General features: G+C 47.1%; 1 protein-coding gene across 3 annotated transcripts in view; it reads left to right on the top strand.

Annotated features, from left to right (window-relative positions):
* SMARCA2 (SWI/SNF related BAF chromatin remodeling complex subunit ATPase 2) overlaps positions 1-14596 on the top strand; it is a 1851064-nt gene that overhangs the window by 1300755 nt on the left and 535713 nt on the right. The gene's annotated exons all lie outside the window — the stretch shown is intronic.

The following is a 14596-nucleotide window of genomic DNA, read 5'->3' as shown; positions in this document are numbered from 1 at the left end:
CGCGAAACTGGACTGGACTGTAACCACCCCCCTTCCTGGTCCCACCCATAGGAGGGACCTAGAAAGTAATCCAGCCCCTTTTAGTTGTATAAAGGTAGGATCTGAGTCCCAAGACTTTAGATTTGATCCTGAACTGAAACTTGAAACGAAACTCTGGACCTTCGACATTCTGCTGAAGCTGAAGACTGAAGAATCTCCCTTGTGGCCAAGGAGTGACCACCCTGGGCAACCAGCCACCATCCAGCAAATCAACGGCTTGCTTTGTCGACGCTCCCGCCGGGACCCGAGCACAGAGCCTGACAAGACCCAGACTTCCAGACCTCTCTGACCCTCTCTTCACGTCTGCAGCATAGCTGAGATCCATGGAGGCGACGAGACACGTGGGACCGGCCATCTTGAAAAGTCCACGACTTGCTAACTGTGCAGCTCCTGAGGTATCCTCCCAGCTGTGCACTGGGGATTGAGAAGCCCCGAATCCGAGCTCCACCTGCACCGAAGATTAGCCCTCCACACTCCACGAGTTCTGCGTGGGCCCTTCTGCTTGTGTTCTGCTCGACGCGTTGTCCGGTTACTGGCCCGTTGGCTAGTAGCCTCTGTGACGACAATCCTTTTGAATCAACTCGCTGGTCTGGTTGCTCCAGACTGGCCCTCACCTCCCTTCAAAGGTGAGGCACCTCAGACCTTGCTGGTCTGCATCAGAAGCCTTCTTTGAATCCTGCTTGGGTTGCCTTTGCTAAGGCTTGTTGACTCCAATCCGGCGGTCGACCCCTCCATCTGCGCAAACCTTCGTGGGACAGCTCCTCTCCAGCATCTGGTTGTCCTCGACGCCTCCTGGTCCGCGTGGCTGAAGAGACAAGCTTCACGACAGCACCTGATTGCTCCTCGACGTCGTCTGGTTCCTTCATGGTTCCACCTGGTCATTGGCTAGTGACCCAGACTCTGTCCCCTCTGCTTTCAGGTCTTCTTCATCCTGGATCCACCCTTGGATCCACCCGGACATATTCCTCCTGGTCGCCTGCAGCATCTTTCCTCCAGGTCTCCTGAAGCATCTTTCCTCCAGGTCTCTATAGACTTCAATGGCGAAACCCGACACATCTTCACACCTATGCACCCGCTTCCTGTGGGTGAGGTAATGCGAGTACTTCGGTGCTCCCAATGGTATTGACTATCCAAGTGTCTAGGTTTTTAGTTGTTTCCTCCTAGCTAAACCAGAAGTGTCCTAAATCCTTCTTTTTCTAAACTCTAAGTTCCCATTGACTTAACATTGACTCTCGCGTGTGAGTAAAGACTCTGCACCCGCCGCCTGTGGGCCTCCCACTTCTTAACTAAGGTTCAAATAGTGTAGCCCCAGCAATTCCCTCGGTCCTAGGCCTTTCCTTTTCTCGTGATGCGGTACTTATACCACTTTGTTAATATATGGTTTGCTTCGCCCCTAGGGCCTAACTGTAATTTGTGCAACTTAAAAGTATTCTGATTAAGTAACTTGTTATGTGCTTTGGCCTCTGATCTCATAAAGAGTTCAGAGGAGTGTGTTAGCAAATAAATACATATATATTTTATATATATATCCTGTGTGGTGTCCTTTCATTTGATATTCTAGGGGTTACATACGGTAAAACAGCTGGCTTTACACGCCCTCCAGAGTCTTTTAGCCTAAGACTGTTCTGTCCACGCTACCACTAGGATAGCTGGTCTATAAGGTTGACTTGCAACCATCACCATAAGGGTTGTTTGGACTGGTGCAAGGTGTTCACTAGAATAGTGAACATCATATACCAGGCCAACTTCTCACATTCGTTCCTTTCGTGGCCAGGGCAAGTGCACCCAAGCACGCTTCTTCAAGAAGCCTCTGCAGAACCAGCCTCAGCGCTGCCGTGGATTCCGCAGTGGCGGGTCGGGTAACCAGCGCGCGGGTCAGTCCACCACCACCCCCGCTGCTTCTGCCTCTAAGCCTTCCTAATCCGAGCTTTAGGGAGCACCCCACGCCGGTGGATGGCAGGGTCCGGCACCACCTCCATCACTGGCGCGAAATTACATCAGACAAGTGGGTGCTGCAGATAATATGCCAAGATTACTCGCTCCCCTTTCTGTCCTCCCCTCCAGCCATGCCACCTCGGTACCATCGCATGTCGGGGGATCATTTGGCTCTTCTCCGTCGGGAAGTCATGACCCTCTTGGCCAAGGGGGCCATCTATTGCTTTCCGGGTCAGGAAGTAGGGAGTGGTTGTTATTCCCACTACTTTCTGGTCCCAAAAAAGGACAAGGGGGGCCTGCGCCCCATCTTGGACCTCTGGGACGTCAATCGCTTCCTCCGGAAGGAGAAGTTCAAAATGCTAACTTTGGCTCAGGTCCTGACTGCCCTGGACCCTGGAGACTGGATGGTGGTGTTGGCCTTGCAGGATGCTTATTTTCACATCCCTGTCCTGCCGGCCCCATCGGCGCTACCTGCGGTTCACTGTAGGCCGGGAGCATTTTCAGTTTGCCGTGCTCCCCTTCGGCCTTACCAGTGCCCCTCGGGTGTTCACGAAGGTGATGGCGGTGGTCGCAGCTCATCTGCGCAGGTTAGGGGTGTCAGTCTTCACCTACCTCGACAACTGGCGGTTGAAGGCGGGCTCGCCCCAGGCAGTCGTCACCCACCTCCAGACTATGGCCGAACTCCTGTATTTGCTGGGGTTCTCCATCAATGTTCCAAAGTCGCACCTGAGTCACTCGCAGAAGCTCCCATTCATCGGAGCGGTTCTGGATTTGACGCGTTTTGGGTTTATCCTCCCGAGCAGTGAGTCTGGGATATTCAGGCTCTGATTCCGATCTTTCAGCCTTTATCCCGAGTCTCGGTCAGGTTGACGCTGCGGCTTCTGGGGCTGATGGCCTCCTGCATCCTATTGGTGCATCACGCCCGGTGGCGGATGCGGGCTCTGCAGTGGGACCTGAAGTTTCAGTGGGCCCAGCATCAGGGCAACTTGTCCGACCATGTCTTGATCTCAGAGGGCACTGCAAGACAGTTGCAGTGGTGGCTCACGGACCGCGATTGGGTCAGCGGCAGATCCCTCTCCCTACCCCAACCGGAGCAAGTAGTTGTGACGGACGTGTCCCTCCAGGGCTGGGGGGGCCACATGGGAGAGGTGGAGATCAGAGGCCTCTGGTCTCCGGCGGAGTCCCAGCTCCACATCAACCTTCTGGAGCTGCGGGCGATCCGACTTGCACTGAAGGCATTCCTCCCCTCTGTCCGGTGGAGTGTAGTGCAGGTGTTCACGGACAACACCTCGCCATGTGGTACTGCAACAAACAGGGCGGGCTGGGGGCGTGGACCCTCTGCCAGGAGGCTCTGCGCCTCTGGCAGTGGCTGGAACATCAGGGCGTGACCCTGGTGGTTCAACACCTGGCAGGTTCTCTGAACGCCAGGGCGGACGAACTCAGCCGTCAGTGCATGATTGATCACGAATGGCGTCTGAACTCGGACGTGGCGCAAGGCCTCTTTCAGCAGTGGGGAGAGCCTTGGTTAGATCTATTCGCCACAGAAGAGAAAGCGCAATGTCATCAGTTCTGCGCGTTGGAATTTCCAAGGCGGTACTCACTCGGAGACGCTTTTGGTCGCAAGTGGAGTTGCGGTCTATTGTACGCCTTTCCGCCTATACCACTTCTGCCCAGAGTGCTGAAGAAGATCAGGCGCGACCGGGCCCAGGTTATCCTTGTGGCTCCGAACTGGGCATGAAGATTTTGGTATCCAGAGCTACTCAGCATGTCTGTCAATCCCCCGATTCGTCTTCCTCTTAAGGAGAACCTTCTGTCGCAGCAGCAGGGGACGGTCCTCCACCCGAACCTGTCCAGTCTCCACCTCCAAGCTTGCAGATTGAGTTGCGACAGTTGAGGCCATTTGACTTGCCTCCTGAAGTCTGTAATGTCATTCTGGCAGCCAGGCGTCCCTCCACAAAGTCGGTATACGCCTTCAGGTGGAACAGATTTGTGGCATGGTGCACAGCAAAGGCTGTGGATCCGCTCTCTGCCCCCCTTTCTGAGGTTTTCCTCTTCCTTCTTTCTCTGGCCCAGCAGGGCTCTGCTCTGGGCACTATCAAGGGCTACCTTTCTGCCCTTTCTGCCTTCTTAAGGCTACCTGATCAGCCATCTTTGTTCAAGTCCCCTATTGTAAATAGGTTTTTGAAGTGCATCACACACATGTTCCCTCCTGTTCCTTTCGTGATGCCTCAGTGGGACTTGAACCTTGTACTTACTTATCTGATGTGCGCTCCCTTTAAGCCACTTCATAACTGTCCTCTCCGCCTTCTTACTCTGAAGACTGCTTTACTGGTTGCATCATCTCTGCCAGGAGAGTGAGTGAGCTCCGGGCTCTTTCTTCCAAACCTCCTTTCCTTTCTGTCCATCCGGACAAGGTTTTGCTGCCGTCAAGGCCCTCTTTCCTGCCCAAGGTAGTCACAGACTTCCACATCGGGCAGTCCATCACCTTGCCCACCTTCTTTCCGCCTCAGCATCCCTCGAAAGAGGAAGATAGGCTCCACCGTCTGGACCCAAAACATGCGCTCTCTTACTATCTGGATCGCACACGCCAGTTCCGGGTGGATGACCAACTCTTTGTTGGTTACGTAGGCGCTAAGAAAGGACGGGCGGTGTACAAGCGGACCATCTCTCAGTGGATCGTATTGTGCATCCAGGCGTGTTACTCCTTGGCTAAAAAGGAACCTCCTGTTGGGCTGAGGGCCTGCTCCACTCGGGCCACGGCGGCTACTACTGCCCTGGGCCGAGGAGTCCCCTTGCAGGACATTTGTCAGGCAGCTACGTGGGCCTCGCTGCACACGTTCGCGAGACACTACTGCCTTGACAGTCAAGTCCGGAGGGATGGCTTCTCTGGCCGTTCCGTCCTCCAGGACTTTCTGATGTGATTATTGGTTCGCAGACCCACCACCGGGGTTGGTATTGCTGGGGTATCTATTCTAAGGTAAGGAATCTATCACTAACGTGTCTCTTTCAGATGCACAAGTTACTACTTGTGTAACGATATATCTGAAAGAGACATTAGTTAGTGATAGATTCCTTACCGACCCACCCATCCTCCCCGTTCTGCGAACGGATATCTAGGGTTAAGGTCATCCCCTTTCAGGGCCCTAGTTTCATGGCACCAGTGTTGGTTCTATCATGGCTCTGCGTATCTGGCGCGGAAAAGCTGTTTATCAGAACTGACGTCAGCGCGCGAGGGCGGCGTCTAAGTACTCCTGCGATGTCATTCCGGCGCTGACGACGGACGCGGAGCCGCGGACGACGCCTACCGACGCGCAGGGGTATTGCAACGCAAAAGTTTCCAGATCCAGTCTGACGCCTGGGGATATTCTAAGGTAAGGAATCTATCACTAACTAATGTCTCTTACAGATATATCGTTACACAAGTAGTAACTTGTGCATTACTGCCTTGATAGTCCAGTCTGGAGAGACGGCTTCTTTGGCCGTTCTGTTCTGCATGACTTTCTGGTGTAATCCTGTTCGCAGACCCACCACCGGTGTTGGTATTGCTGGGGTATCTATTCTAAGATAAGGAATCTATCACTAACGTGTCTTTCAGATGCACAAGTTACTACTTGTGTAACAATATATCTGTTAGAGACATTAGTCAGTGATAGATTCGGTACCGCCCTACCCATCCTCCCGGTTCTGCGAACTGATTTTAAGGTTAAGGCATCCCTTTCAATGCCCTAGTTTCTTGGCATCAGTGGTCAGTTTGTTGCCTGGCCCTGCGTTCCTGGCGCAGAAAGTCGTGTGCAGAACTGACATCAGCGCGTATGGGTGGCGCCGAAGTAGTCTCCGTGACGTCATCTCGGCGCTTACGGCGGCGACGGACGCGGAGCCGCACAACGCGACCTACTGACGCGCAGAGGTACTGCTAGCGAAAACTTTCCGGATCCAGTCTGACGCCTAGGGATATTCTAAGGTAAGGAATCTATCATTAATTAATGTCTCTTACAGATATATCAAGTAGTAACTTGTGCTATAGGTCTCCAGGGAAATATAGTCTCTTGGTCAATTCTGTCACTCTATTGTAAAAAGTTCTCCATATTCTTCACTCTTTTGGAGTTATGACGCTTTGCATTTTTACTTAACATTTTCTTTTTTTCCGAAGGAAACTTCCCTCTAATACGGTAACATTTCTTTTCTATGAATGGGTTAATATACGTAGATATGAATGAGAAAGGGATGCCTCCTAACTTTTATTACTATATTACATGATGAGAGCTCTGCTAGGTGACACCTTTTATTGTCATATGACGGACTTTAGTTGTTTGTAGTTTGGGTTCAAAATTTGTGAAGTGTTGTCCCTAGTTGGAACATACAAGTTGAGGTTTATTTTATGGGTCAGTCTGATCCCTTTTATTGTGGAATCCTTTAAATTTCCTGGTTTCCCTATGGCGGAACCTTTTCTTGATCTCCTGCAGATGGGTCTCTATTCGTACAGTAAGGTCACGTGCTAACCTTAGTTTTTGCTGGGCTATCATGGTTTCTTTTTCATACTTAATGTCTTATTCCATGGTATACTACTATTGCATAATGGTGGTATCTTGGGCTGTGTGCATTATGCTGATGAGTTGGATGGCTTTCCTAAGTGGTTTGTTCCCACTATAGTTTTCATTCAGTTATGTCAATATTGGCTTACTGATTATTGGGCTTTATTTTTATATCCATATCTCTATGGCGCTACATATATTAGGGATATTCTAGAGGTATTTGTATCATCTCTAGTTATTTTTTTTTAGGGAAAGACAGCTTCTAAGCCAATAGTTGCTATTATTGTCTTCAACTTCTTTTTAATACAACCTCTTTTATTCTTTCTCCACAGGAGATGTGCAGTTCTCTTTGCTTTTTACAGTGCAGTTCTGGCTTAGACAGAACTTTATATGGCATAGAGGTATTGTTCTGTGTCATGGCCTACTGCTTTGTGTTCCACAAGTATTGAACACACAGGACATAAGAGCAAATAGGTTTATATTAATAGGGTCATTTGGCAAAGTTGTCCTATTGTCATGGATGATGTGTTCCCATGCTTTTAATGTTTTTATGACTTTTATTACTGTGGTCCTTTCCACAGTTATGGGGTGAGCATGCATGAGTTCGGATCCCATTAAGGATGCAAATAGTTTAATATTCATATTGATGGTAGACTTCTGACACGGATTTGTCATTCTAACATGGATAATTTAATTCCCCTGTTTTAATGACTTACAACTTTACTTACCTGTGGTTCTTCCACAGATTTATATGTGCTACAGTATTTTGTTGCTCCCCTAAATTATGAATGTCCAGTCTTTTTCTCCTATTCTAGACTATTTTTTTATTTTAGTAAGAGACTTTAATGGTCTCAGTTCGCAAACCCTCCTCCTGGGATTGGATGGCTTTCATATCTGATTCTAAAGTAAGGAATCTGAGGCAAGATGTGTATCAGATGAACAAGATGTGAGAAGTGTGCCTGGTTTATGATGTTCACTATTCTAGTGAACACCTTGCACCAGTCCAAACAACCCTTATGGTGACGGTTGTAAGTCAACCTTATAGACTAGCTATCCTAGTGGTAGCGTGGACAAAACAGTCTTAGGCTAAAAGACTCGTGAGGGCGTGTAAAGCCAGCTGTTTTACCATATGTAACCCCTTGAATACCAAATGAAAGGACACCACACAGGATATATATAAAATATGTATGTATTTTTTCACTAACACACTCCTCTGAACTCTTTATGAGATCAGAGGCCAAAGCACATAACAAGTTACTTAGTCAGAATACGTTAAGTTGCACAATTTACAGTTAGGCCCTAGGGGCGAAGCAAACCATATATTAAGAAAGTGGTATAAGTACCACGTCACGAGAAAAGGAAAGGCCTAGGGAATCGCTGGGGCTACACTATCTGAACCTTAGTTAAAAAGTAGGAGGCCCACAGGCGGTGCGTGCAGTGTCTTTACACACATGCGTGAGTCAATACAAAGTCAATGGGAACCTAGAAGTTAGATAAAGAAGGATTTAGGACACTTCCGGTTTAGCTAGGAGGAAACAACAAAAAACCTAGACACTTGGATAGTCAATACCCTTGGGAGCGCCGAAGTACTCGCGTTACCTCACCCACAGGAAGCGGGTGCATAGGTGTGAAGATGTGTCGGGTTTCGCCGTTGAAGCCTATGGAGACCTGGAGGAAAGATGCTGCAGGCGACCAGGAGGAATATGTCCGGGGGGATCCAAGGGTGGATCAAGGATGAAGAGGACCTGAAAGGAGAGGGGACAGAGTCTGTGTCACTAGCCAGTGATCGGGTGGAACCAGGAAGGAACCAGACGACTTCGAGGAGCAATCAGGTGCTGTCGTAAAGCTTGTCTCTTCAGCCACGCGGACCAGGAGGCGTCGAGGACGACCAGGTGCTGGAGAGGAGCTGTCCCACGAAGGTTCTCGCAGATGGAGGGGTCGACTGCCGGATTGGAGTCAACAAGCCTTGGCAAAGGCAACCCACGCAGGATTAAAAAAAGGCTTCTGGTGCAGACCAGCAAGGTCTGAGGTGCCTCACTTTTGCAGGGAGGCAAGGGTCAGTCTGGAGCAACCAGACCAGCGAGTTGGTTCAAAAGGATTGTCGTCACAGAGGCTACTAGCCAATGGGCCAGCAACCGGACAACGCGTCGAGCAGAAGGGCCCCACGCAGAACTCGTGGAGTGTGGAGGGCTGATCTTCGGCGCAGGTGGAGCTCCGATTCGGGGCTTCTCAATCTCCAGTGCACAGCTTCGAGGATACCTCAAGAGCTGCACAGTTAGCAAGTCGTGGACTTTTCAAGATGTCCGGTCCCACGTGTCTCGTCGCCTCCACGGATCTCAGCTATGCTGCAGTCGTGAAGAGAGGGTCAGAGAGGTCTGGAAGTCTGGGTCTTGTCAGGCTCTGTGCTCGGGTCCCGGCGGGAGCGTCAACAAAGCAAGCCGTTGATTTGCTGGATGGTGCCTGGTTGCCCAGGGTGGTCACCCCTTGGCCACAAGGGAGATTCTTCAGTCTTTGGCTTCAGCAGAACGTCGAAGGTCCAGAGTTTCGTGTCAAGATTCGATTCCAGTATTAATCTAAAGTCCTAGGACTCAGCTCCTACCTTTATACAACTAAAAGGGGCTGGATTACTTTCTAGGTCCCTCCTATGGGTGGGACCAGGAAGGGGGGTGGTGACACCCCCTTCCTTTGTCCAGTTTCGTGCCAGAGCTGGGGCTGGAGTGCCCCAGCAACCGGTTTGAACTGGGGTATGCATGGAGCACCTAGTGTGCCCCAGGCAGTGTCTCATTCTATTCAGCCTCCCTGTCTGGGGTGGTGCTCGCACCTCTCAAGGCAGGAAACCTATTGTCCAAACCTCCGTGACTGGAAGGTCTCCCAGCACCAGGAGGTCAGACTTGTGTCTGTGGCAGCAGTGTCCATTTTGTGACGCTGGGGCTCTGGTTAACTTTAACCGGGATAGTCAGCAATAACATGTCTTCTCCCTCTAGAAGGGTGGAATGCTACCCCAGTCGCCAGAATTGGCAAGGGGGTAGTATTCCAAAGCGTATGACCCCTTACACGACATGTTTGGATAAAGCCAAACCAAAGTTAGCATTTAACCGCGAGGTTCATAATGCACTTAAGAGTATATGGTATGGCAATATCATAGAACAGCTATAAGGACATGGTTCCGAAAGCTGCAGACAGGCTCAGCTCATGCTAGAGCACCATCTCACACATAACCAAGCACTCTGGCTCCAGGATTGTTAAGGCCTGCCATAGGAGTGACTTATAGGTTACTGTGTGTCTATATATAAGGGTAGATATAGGAATACTATACCTAAGCAAGGGGTGATTACACGACCTTGCCCCAGCTGAGTGATCAGCCAGTTGTGTCAGTTTGGATGGCCAGCCAGGGGTGGCATAATACATGCTGCAGCCCCTGGTAGGCCTTGGATGCACCTGTGCCCTGGGTACCTATGGTACACTATACAGGGACTCACAAGGGTGACCCAATATCCAATTGGAGATGTACCTAAAGTACATGGAGTCCATTTTACAGTGAGAGCAGATAGCCTGGGGCCCTGATTAGCAGGATCCCAGGCCAACTAAGTCTAAAACCAGCTAAACACAAGGCAAATAAATCTGGGGTAACCATAGTCCGGTATCCCAACTTCCTACACAGGCGGCAAGGACTTTAAAGCTCCCCTGCCACAGATGGCTCTTCCTGACATTGGGAGTGTGTGAACACCTCTTCCTAGAAAAGGCTTTGTTTCTGTGCGCAGGGAGGGAAGGTTCCCACCATAGGGGTCCTGAAACATCTCCTTGTTCCAGGCTGGTGTTTATCAGTCTTAGAATCCACCAGAGACTGGTCGTTTTTCAGGGGGCATCTCTAAGATGCCCTCTGCATGGATTGTATAATTAATCCCTCGCTGGCATCAGTGTGAGTTTATTATGCTGAGAAGCTTGCTACTAAACTTCCCAGAATTCAGTAAAGCCATTATGGTGCTGTGGAGTTCGTAATGACAAATTCCCAGAGCATATACTCTTTATGCCTTTACTGCACTTACAATGTCTAAGAATGGACTTAGACACTGTGGGGTACAGTGCTCATGCAACTATACCCTCACCAGTGGTATAGTGCACCCAACTAGAGGGGTGTCTTACCTATACCATAGGCAGTGGGTTGCAGGAATGGCACACTCGGATGTGTGCCATGTCGACTTTTCAATTTCTCTGCTCCAAAACAAGCAGCCTACAATGGCAGTGTGTGTGTGTGTTATAGTACAGGACCTCTAAGGGTGGCACAATATGTGCAGCATCCCTTAGAGGCCTTCCCTGGTCACAGTGCCCATGGTACCTTTTACAAGGGTCTTGCATGCGGTCAGAGAGATGCCAATTAGGGGTACAAAGGTACAGTTTTGGGAAAGAACACAGGCCCTAGGAACGTGATTGGCAGGGACCCAGGGCACATTGTCAAATTGCATCAGTAGTCTGGCAAAGGGGGGGGGGGGTTACTGCAACAGAAACCCAGCTTCCTACAAAGGGTATATTTTATTTCAGCACACTGTTTAGATAGGCAGTTTCTATATGTGGTTCCACGTTTTGGATGGGGGAAAATAGTCAAGGAAGGACCTGACGGCGAGGGGGTTATATGGACTCCATCGAGCATAACATCCGGTGGACGACGTCGATACAGACTTGGGCGATAACCTCTTCTGACGCGCAGATGTGCTGCTTAAAAAAAAAAGAATACAGATCCAGTCTTGCACCTGGGGAGAATTCTAAGGTAAGATATCTGTGGCTAGATCCTGTTTGAACCAGCTAATGCATTACCAAAGGTAGCTAGTTAGTCTAGTAATTCAAATTGTAAAAGAGTTTTTAATATAACTTTTATTTAGGCATATTCAGTAGGCATTTCTAGAATTACTCATTATATGATACTCTGACGTCTCCACCTACAGATTTACTTTGTCCACCATGAACTGTAATGATGGTCAGATTGCAAGAGACGAACCCAAGACGTAGATTACATTTCTATGCAGAGATAACAAGTCTAGCCTCTGAGATGCCAGCAGAGCTGCAAAAACAAACCACCAGCATGCAAAAAGAGCTCAGAGTCAATTACTGGTTTAATGGTCAATTGCCCCACTAGGCGGTACAGGTCGTAAGAAAATTACCTTTTACTTTTTGGTAAGGAAAACATACCTTTTTTATTTTGCTTTAGCTGCAGAATCCCTATGTGCTGAATAAACCAGAGTCTGGAACCTTTAGTTTCCCAGGGAATCACCACGACGTGAAGCCTTGACAATGCACATATTTTAGAGTAAAAAGGCTTCACTAGTTTGGAAGTTGAAACCATTGTGCATTTCACATTCAATTGTCCAAAAGTAGTGATTTTTCTGCCAGTGTGTTCAACAATAAATACTATAAGACTGACATTCTAATCTGATAGAATATGGAAAGGGCAGGAGTGAAGAGGAAGAGACTATTATCAAAAAACAAATTTGAGAAATCTCAAAGATCTTTTTCTTTAATTCTTTTTATTTTCAGTCACCCTCTGAAGCCTTCACATGACCCACATTCTGCCTCAAATGTGCATCCTACTGTAATAGAGAATCACTTAATACACAAAGACTTAAGTAAAAACAGTGTCTCAATACTTCTATCCCTCGTGCCCATTGATATTTCAGCAGCTCCAGCTACCATGGTCTTACATTATCCCTGAGCTGAGAAAAGGTCCAAACCAGTGAGAGATTCTGAACTGAAAACCGATGTAAAGGTCAGACATTGAAGTCAAAATGTGGTATTGCTCACTTCAGTAGCATTCAACACTAAAAACATGGACTCTGTTTTAAAGAATGCATGGTGTTGAGAAGACAATGAAGACTAACTAAAGCGAGGACTTGAAGGTGTATGGCAAGGGAATAGGATTGATTTACAATTTGAAGAAGAATAATACTTTTCCTGTGTTTAGCAATCACTAGCAGATAAGAATTTAAACAAGATGTCTGAGGTTGCTCACTATAACTGAGATAACTGATTGTTCGTTTCAGTTCACATCAAATTCTCAGTGTGTTGTTATCAATGCTGAAGTGGCAACTTCATACCATTACAAGATGTATTCCCAGTCCTAGAGACTCCATTAAACCATGTATTTTTAGTTCATAATCTTAATTCGATTAAAAAAAATCATCAAAGATACAGCTTTATGCAATACATGTATGTCAAAAGGATCAAAGTCAGTTTGTATGATGCAGTCCAGGCCTGTAGATAAAGGTTACATTGTTATGGTGAGACATCTATGTAAAATTTTATAAAATCAGATTTGAATATTAGTAATAGCATATAAATGGCACCTTAAGCACACATAGATAAAATGTGGTACATTTTTTAAAGAATCCTTGAACTAATAAAGTACAAATGCTTTTGACATCCTCTTCCCTTTCTAGGAGCATTTCAGTTAAATACACCACTCCCTGTGCTCACTCAATGTAGGACCTATAAGGTGCATAACATTCACCAGCGGGGATAAAGTGCAAATGCGTCAAACACTTGTTGATAATTTCAAATACATAAGATATCATTTCGTTGTTTTCAATCTGATGTGCATATTTAAAATCAACATTGATAGTTTAGTATCATGAAAGTTTAAAAAAAAATTTCAATCCATTTTGCTTGCGTATTAAATTATCAGCGAATAGATATCTACTTAGACTAAAAACTATTTTCTGGGATCTGTCTGTATTTAAAATGCGGTGTGCTTCTAAATGCAACCTAAATCCAATGTTAATACATATCGGTTTGATCCACTTTTTACGAGGAATAGTGTAGGCTGGACAGAAGAATATGTGGGCGTCACTTTCTACCGCGTTTTGGCTGCAAGGGATGCATATAGCGTCCTTGTCGTCTATATTAATACGCAGCCACCTTGATGTGTTAAAGTTAGTCTGTTAGACATCGAAGCGAAACTTCGTGTATAGCGACTTTGCAAGTGGTGGCTGTATTTCAGCCGTAAAATCCTCAAACAAGTGGGCCGGTTTTGTGTTTACAAATTGAATGGTCAGCCTTCCTGCCTTTGAGCTGGAAAGTAAACTGTTTTGACAGTATGACCAGTACATGTTTTTCAAAATTCTTTTTGAGTGGTAAGTTAGGGATTGAGGGTCATCCCAGAAACTTCCTAGACCTAATTTGTAGAACCAGCTATGCATATGACGTAGCCATGGAAGGGTTACGTTCGGGTCGAGTTCTAATATTTCCCTTAGCCCCTCTAAGTAGTGATTGAGCTCTTAAGTGGTCCACAAATGTATCCAAAATAGCAAGGGTCTTAATTTGGCTTGAAGGTCGATTTTGCCTAAGATTTAAATCTTGTATTATGTGGATCATGGGAGTGCGTTACCATGTATTTAGCACAAGTATATGTGAACAGTAATTCTAGCTTATCTGAGCACAGAGAATCAGAGGCCAGAATCCCTTGCGGAAGAATAGAAAAACGAGTATATGTAAATTGATGCATTTCTAATTAAGAGCAATTCATACTACCAGTGGGAGAATGTATTCTGTTCTTCCTAGTACAACAGCACACAAGAGTGGAGATTGTTGTTCACAAAAGAAAAATTATCACACATGCATGTGTCTAGGTGGCGCTAAATGTAGAGGAGACCTCAAGTAGATAAGTGGCCCAATGTCTGCTGTTGCATTGACTCGTTTTCTATTGAGTGGCTGGGTTTTGTCCAATTGCGTAGACCCAACATTTAAATATTCTGTTTCACTGAGTGTATGTAATTGGACCATATTTGGAGGAGGTGCTAAAAGCAATAAGACATGATACTAAACTGCAAAATCTGTAGACTTTTGCAGTAGTGTTGTCGTCTTTTTTATTTTTTATGAAGGCCTACAGAGACATCCCTCAGGTAACTAAATGCAGACTTTTCATGACCAAATAGTTGCAAAATGAGGTAGGTTCATTTTATGGTAATATTCGCTCCTGAACAGCAGTGCCTCAGGATACTGTAGGGCAGTAAACAATCAATAATGTGGGTTACATTGGCCCAAAATAAGGCTATTGTCAGGAGAGAGGTGCTATTGTGAACTGTGTGGAGTCTCTTTAGGAT

This window comes from Lissotriton helveticus, chromosome 2_1 (genome assembly GCF_964261635.1).
Source record: "Lissotriton helveticus chromosome 2_1, aLisHel1.1, whole genome shotgun sequence".
Taxonomy (NCBI): Eukaryota; Metazoa; Chordata; class Amphibia; order Caudata; family Salamandridae; genus Lissotriton; species Lissotriton helveticus.
This window is presented reverse-complemented; position numbering and strand designations above follow the sequence as displayed.